We start from the raw sequence: 8337 nt of genomic DNA, 5'->3' as shown, positions 1-8337 counted from the left end.
TACTGTATCCACAATGTTGAAATCATAATTTAAAAAAAACTGTATTTACACAAACTGTATTATTACAAGACGTTATGCGACAGAATTGCCATCTTAAGTTATAATATTTAACTACTAAACAAATACATCAATAATTAATAGCATGTATTTTTTCTCGATCTGCCTTAGTCTCTCTCATTTTTTCTTACTTGCTCTCTCCCACCTCTCACTCCATGGCACTATGCGTGATGTGACGTTCGATCTATCTCACTTTCTCTATCGATCTCTCTCACTCGCTTGCTCCATGGCTATGTGCTTCATGCTACGTTCGCTCTTTCTCACTCTCTCTCAATCACTGTCTCTCTCTTCTTCGACAAAACGCTGCACATAATCGTGATGCTAATATTATTATTATTGCGTTTCATCCGTAAAAATTTTACCCTCATGCGCCTTAAGAAGTTTCACTTCAAAATAAATATGTTATATTTTCTTTATAATTTTTTATAAATTTTCCTTAATTGTTTTTTTTTAAATAATTTATGGACAGTCTCATTTAGTCATTTAGTTTAATTTAAAACGTTTTCAAAAATAATAATTCGCAAGTAATCCAGAACTTTGATGTAACTTATGAGTCCGTCAGTGTAATATGTAAGCACAAAGACCAGGCGATTTCGTACAAAATTTAAAAAAATCATGGCAAATCTTTCCACAATAAAACACTTCGACTAAACTTATATAAAAATGCAAATAATTTAAATAGCAAGAATTCTTTGCCACACTTTCGTTAATAATAATTTGATAATACGAATTTATTGTAAATCCATGTAAAGAAACCTGTCGTAGTCTGCTACATTGTAATTTTGATTCCTTTGAATTGCATAAAGTCAATATTGTAGCCTCTATGTGGTTACTTAATGCTTTTAAATTCAAATTTGATATTACGTATGAGTAAGGAAATCCCCATTGTTTTAAATTAAGTATTTAAATTTTTCAAATTTTAATTTAATTTTAATAATTTATTAAGTTATATAATTGTTTTTGGTATTGATTCTGTATTCAAATCTTTTACATTCATGCATAACCATCCAAAAGTGACGTCAATTAATTGCATAAAGCTGATTTTGTTACCTATTGGTATGTGCGTACTAAATGTTTTAAGTTTAAATAAAATTATTTTAAAATTTTTTCGTGATATATTGGATTGAATGTCACATCGCATTTGTGTAACTACTATTACTACTCTGGGCTAAGTATATGTACTTATAAGGTATAATTATTTATAAGACTATTTTGATTTATGTCAAATCATCGCCATTTTAAATTGCGTCGATGTTGATGCCTCTACGTACTCACTTAAATGTTTTTAAATTAAACTTTCAAATTATGGTATTAATAACTTTATATAATATATTACACTTTACATTATACACTTTTACATCATATAGCCTAGTCTTAGTAGTCCGAATATATTATGCAAAACTAGCGCCATGCCAAAAACGTCTATGTATAAGTAGATACATAGGAAAAAACTCGCAAGCTTCTGCAACCCATAGAAATCGACCGTCGACCTTATTTCAATAGAAACAAGGGTTGGACTCTGCCACCTACTTGGAAACCCGTGTTGTTAAACGCATATCGCAATAAGACCCATAGTGCCGATGATCACGTAGTGGACATTGTGAGTACATTTTGTGAACCCGTGGACACCAAAAGTGACAAAGTGTCAGTGATACTGTGCTCATCATCACCACCGGCACACCCCGCGCCCCCGACCTTTCCAGCCGCGCACTACGAGCACAAGTCCGTAGTAAGAGACGGGACGTCATTGCGAAGCCACTCCACTCAGCCTGATGAAGGACCTCTGAATGGTCCAAAACTAGACGGTACCGACACCAATAAATCGCAAGTAAATCCGTATTAATAAGTTGACAATGTCTCACGAAAGTTTTAATAATTTTATTGCCAACATTGTTGTTTCTCTCTACTTAGGTATATAATATTTTTCGATTCAGACTTTTGAAAATCATGCTTAACCAAATGAAATAAATCTTTGAAATAAAATTAGTTAATAATAGGAAATACACTGACAGACTCATAAATCCATCAATGTTCAAAAACCCTTTGAAAGAAACATATTTTTGAAAATTGTGTGAAAGGAAACCAAGCTCATTACAATGATTTAGTAATTGAATATAACTTTCTTCAGCTATGTCAGCGCCGCACTACAACAGACTGAGTACCTAACGTTACAAAAGATATGTACTGGTGAGCTGACTTCTTCTGAGCTCCTCGCTCTCATAGGCTTTCACGTTCCAGCCAAGTCTCAGGTCAGGTATCGTCCCCAACATTGCGTTTCACGGGCCATTACACAGGATGTGTAAATCTCATTAACAATTGTTTTCTTGACATCGACATATTTTCGTGCTGCGTTAAGACACGATTTCGAATTCAAATTGAAATCGTTGTTATTGTTGCCCCTAATTTAATTTAATTTAATTTAACTTGTTTGATCTTTTGTATCAATGTGGTTAATTAATCTAGTTATTTCTGTGAATTTTTGCATTTGTGACTATGTTACACCGCTTTGATTTTTGTGATTATTGATTATGTGAACATGTGTACATTTTTATTTTGTATATGTTCCTATATTGTTCAGTTCTTGTGAAATGTTTACGTTTCCTTGAAAAAAAATGGCGTGCGTACAAAGTACACATGTCAGAAGTGAAACTTCTTTGGAAAACTAATTTTTAAATCTCATTTAAGTATATTAATTATTCTAATCTTTTCTCTAAATTAAATGTTTCTTGTCAATATTCGAAATTATTAGATGTTCTAAGTACTTACTCGCGGCCATACCTGCATACCTGTGGTTAATCAATCTAGTTATTTCTGTGAATTTTTGCATTTGTGACTACGTACCGCTTTGATTTTTGTTATTTGTGATTACTGATTATGTGGAACATGTGCTACGACACATTTATATTTTTATTTTGTATATGTTCCTATATTATTCAGTTCTTGTGAAATGTTTGTTAAGTTTCCTTATAATAAAAGTGAAACTTCTTCGGAAAACTGATTTTTAAATCTCACTTATATTAATTATCCTAATCTGTTTTCTAAACCAAATGTTTCTTGTCAATATTAGAAATTGTTTGATGTTCTACTTACTCATGGCCGCGTGCTTAACCTGCATGATACAACGCTAGTAGCGGAGTTGATCTACTTACAAGATGTGCAATGTGCTTCATGCTACGCTCGCTCTTTCTCACTCTATCTCAATCGGTCTCAATCACCCTCTCCCTCTTCTTGGATAAAATCGTCCCACATTTTCGTGAAACTTTATTGCCTTTCATTCGTAAAAATTTTACCCTCATGCGCACAAAGAAGTTCAATTTCAAAAATGATCCCAAATTCGTTCTCTGCTCCCTCGAGAACCTCGGATACTGTATCCATAATGTTGAAATCATAATTAAAAAATACTGTGTTTACTACACAAGACATTATGCGACAGAATTGCCATCTAAAGTTATATATATATAATATTTAAGTACTAAACGAATACATTAATTAACAGCATGTATTTTGTCGCGAGTCCCTCCCTTAGTCCCTCTCATTTTTTCTTACTTGATCTCTCCCACCTCTCGCTCCATGGCACTGTGCGTGATGTGACGTTCGATATATATGACTTTCTCTATTGAACTTTCTCACTCGCTTGCTCCCTACTCTTGCTCCATGGCTATGTGCTTCATGCTACCTTCGCCCTTTCTCACTCTCTCTCAATCTCTCTCTCTCTCTTCTTCGACAAAAACGCTGCACATAATCATGATGCTTATATATTTTTATAAATTTTATAAATTTTCTCTAATTGTTTTTTTTAATAATTAATGGACAATCTCATTCAGTCATTTAGTTTATTTTGAAACGTTTGCAAAAATATTAATTCGCAATTAATCCAGAACTTTGATGTAACTTATGAGTCCGTCAGTGTAATATGTAAGCACAAAGACCAGGCGATGTCGTACAAAATTTAAAGAAATCATGGCAACTCTTCCCAGGCTGTAATACTTTATTTAACTTATATAACAATGCAAATAATTTAAATAGCAAGAATTCTTTCACTGACTCACTTTCGTTAATAATAATTAGTATTGTGTCTGTAATTTGAGCCAGGAATTTTAAATTTTAAAAATTTGATAATATTTTTAATGTAATAGTCCTTTTATTTTCCAGCACAAATAGTATATTTTCTGCAAAATGACATGAACATGGTCAAGACGAAAATAGAAATTCTGGAAAAATAATCCATTTAATCAGGTACAACTACTATTAGCTGGTACAACCTACAGCGATGTCATTCGTTGAATCCTGCTCGGATTGCGTTAGTGAAGCTCCGTATAATCTCGTCCGTAATCCATTGTCTCTAAAGACGAAAGTTTTTAACCAGTGTGATGACACAGGTATGGAACACAGGCGTGGTCGCTAATTACTATGGGCATTAAGAGACAGCTCATTGTTACTCAGACGGTAATGGAGAGGAGATCCGTAGTAGAACCAAAGTCACTTACATAGTCCAGATAATAACGACAGAAGCAGTGCTGGTACACACAAGATGGACCGCTGATCTAGTTAAGACTGCCGGAATAGGTTGCATGAGGGCAGCAAAGGACTGATCGTCGTAGATATTTGGGCTCTGTCCAGAAGTGGACGTCTTCCGGCTGAAATGATGATGATGATGAAATGCCAAATCAATAAATTGCAGGAAAAACGCATTTATTCGTTTTTAATTAATCACTCTACAAAATATAATTTGGGTAAATTGGCAATAATTTTATATTCATTGTGAGGCCAAATCATTTTATCCAATGAAATAAATAAATAAAAATCTAGGAACTGCCACGCTCACTCTGAAAATCCTAAGCCTGGGCCTGCTGCCTGAAGCCTGTCAGACGTCAGTTTGACAGAGTACTACTACTATACAACACTAGAACGAAGTGTTATATTCTGTTTGCACGGTACAGTGTACAGTAGCCTAGTAGGCACAGAGTACATTATATAATATAGGTACTAGTAGGCAACTAGTAGGTGTTTGTTATTGTTGATATAACTTTGTATGTAAGTTGGAAATAAGTTAATTAAATGTGTTTTATTAGCGCGATGCCGAAAAACTGTGAATAATAAATATTGATATGCTATGAAATGAAGACTACCACTATGGATTTTGTGTAAGGTAATATTTTCTGTATGCTATAACGCAATGCAAATGCATTTGAGTTGAGTTAAATATAAAATTATTATGTACTTACCAGAAAACCTTTCTTCAGATATTGAATCAGAGAATGAATTTGTATATTTTATTATAGAATGAATGGATGTAAAATTTTGGTTTTAACACTTACCAGTGGGAGGCGCCTTTGTACAGGATGCCGGCTAGATTATGGGTACTACAATGGTTCTGCCGTGAAATAGTAATGTGTAAACATTATTGTTTCGGTCTAAAGGGCGCCGTAGCTAATGAAATAACTGGGCAGATGAGACTTTACATCTTATGTCCCAAGGTGACGGGCACAATTGTAGTGCCACTCAGAATTTTTGAGGTTTTTCAAGAATCCTGAGTGACACTGCATTGTAATGGGCAGGGTCATTAGGCATCAGCTGAATGTCCTGCCTGTCTTGTCACTTATGCTTATTAAAAAAATATCCAAATTGTCCAGGAAAAGGATATAATCATTTCTATTGTAAAAAAATTGCCTACTGATGTAAATAATAATTATAAAGTGGATGTTGTTGTTTCTGTGTGCTTTGTTTAAGCTGTTTGATAAAGTTTTTGTAACTTATGTATTAATAATAGTATCTGTATTCTTTTATACAACTAATAGCAATATCTAAATCAAGGTTTATGCATACTATTCCCTTGTGATGTGAAAACATTGCAAAATTACTGTTTTGACCTGTCTCTGCATGTTAATTGTGTTGTGAAATATTTATCAGAACATGAACAACTAATTCTATTTTTTATTTTTTTTCGGATATTATTTAATTTCTGGTTTTCATATTTTTTTTCTAACATTCTTGTTTTACATGTTAGTATACCATACAAAACACCTTTAAAATGTGTGAAATATTAAAAATATTCCACATTTGATTTTTAATTAGGTATGTATGGCTTTATGATATGAAAGCATTCTTTATAATAAATTTTTTGTAGAATTAATCTGGGGGAATGGTAGTGCCCTCGCTAAGTCGAGCAAAAATAGTGGCAACGAAATATAAATAATAATAAAATAGTGGCAAAAGTTTGTTGTTAAAACTAGAAGCCTAAATTTTCAGTAACCATGCAGGCATTTATAGTTCAAATTTCATTCAGTTTGAACCAGTAGTTTATGAATTATAATTAGTCAAAGTTTCTTAATTTTGTCCCTAAGTGAACCATGTAAAGTTATTTTTTGATGGCATAGAAATTGCATTAAAATAAGTTTTATTTTTATTTACATAATATAATATGTTATAAGGATTCTCAATAAATAACTAGTCTTGCAATAAGTAATGATATGTGTTAGTTAAGACATTTATATAAAAGCATTTAAAAAGGTATGAAGCTCATTCAAAATCACCTCTGATTAGAATACCTTCTTATACATTTGTGTGTAATATTATATCTTTAAGTGTGATGCAATGATGTTCTATACATATTATAGACAATGCACATCATACAATATCAAAGTTGAAACATGCCACATCATAATAACCTTAGAAGTATGATCTATATCTATACATTTCTGTGCTTACTCCAGTTGTTTAAAATATTATTGGTGAATAGGCAGCAATGTAAACTATTTCAGTTTCAGCTACTCATTTTGAATTTAGAACCCGATTTGGACAGTGACATCAGTGAAGTTGCATTTAGGTATTTTTTTTAACCCAGACGAAAAGGAGGGTTGCTATATGTTTTATGTTCGTTAGTCTGTCCCTATTTTCGGATCAAAGATCTGTTCAGTAGAAGGTTTTTTACGTTTTTAATCAAAAATCACACTCATTTTATAAAGGTGACAGTTTGTATGTTTATTTATTGGCTTGTGTTTATATTTGTTTGCTTCTTTACATTCTAAAGGGATTTGGATTAAGTTAAGGTAACCTTTAATGAGAGAAACTAATACTCAAATATAATATTTATTAAATTAAAAATTAGTCAAACTTGTTATTTAAATGTTAAGTTCCTTGAATTAAATAAAATTTGTCTATTAGAATTAGATATCTTTTATATATTCCTTTTTGGTATATATAGTGTAAGCGGACATCAGCATATATTTGTATGACAGCTTTTGTCTAAATGTGGTTAAATCCAAAAACCTTAAATCATTTAGTGGTGAAATATAAATATGTTTATTTGGTTTGTAAGTTTCCTCACATCTGTCTATTGCTACCAACTAACGCCAAATCTCTTTCATTATCTCGTGTACGGGAAAGCTGAAAAGTATTAGCTTTTACATATTTGCGATGTAAATAAGTATCAATTATTATACTAGGTAACGATAAAGGCATAAAAGGCATTTATTTTCTCAAAATTGATTCCTTTAGAATTCTTTTTGATGCCATTTCTAATATACTAGATACCACTACCGCTTCGGAAACAAATGGCGCTCTGAGAGAAACTCTCCCAGCATTCTTTTTTGGCACTCGTTTTAATAAAAATATACAATATTTTACTGTCATCGCTATTGCTAAAAAATAATCATAATCTAGTCTCACGCCGCCCGATCACTTAGATATTCAGCTGTAGAATAGGTAATATGATTTACGACAGAGCCATTTTCTAATAAAACATTTAAATTTGTGTGGCTGGCTGGAACTTTATTAAAAGTGTATACCTTTACCCTTAAAGCTATTATGTATCATATGAAGTCTACTAGAATTACTTACAAGCAATCCCTTATTTCTAGTGTTATAATGATGAAAATCACTATTAAGACCAAAAAGGTGACGATTTTTGTGAACTTATATTAAATTTTCATAAATGTACTGACAATGGACAGTCATAATATTTATTTCTTTAAATTTTTCTTTGAGAGACTGTCTATAACCAAGCTGATATATATAGCACATACAGCTCTCTTTTGCAGAGTCTATATCAATGTCAGCAGCATGACCCCACAGTAAAATACCGCACGTCATGATGCTGTGAAAATAACTGAAGTACACTAATCTAGCGGTCGCAACATTCATGTACTGTCTATTCTTTCTAACGGCATATGCCGCAGACCTGAGTCTATCTGCTAGTTGGGCAATATGTGGACGCCACTGAACCTTTTTATTTAACGTGATACCCAAGAAGACCGTAGTGTCCACAACTTCCAATCTCTG

The sequence above is a fragment of the Leptidea sinapis genome, chromosome Z (genome assembly GCF_905404315.1).
Source record: "Leptidea sinapis chromosome Z, ilLepSina1.1, whole genome shotgun sequence".
Classification (NCBI taxonomy): domain Eukaryota; kingdom Metazoa; phylum Arthropoda; class Insecta; order Lepidoptera; family Pieridae; genus Leptidea; species Leptidea sinapis.
Note: the sequence above shows the minus strand (reverse complement) of the source record.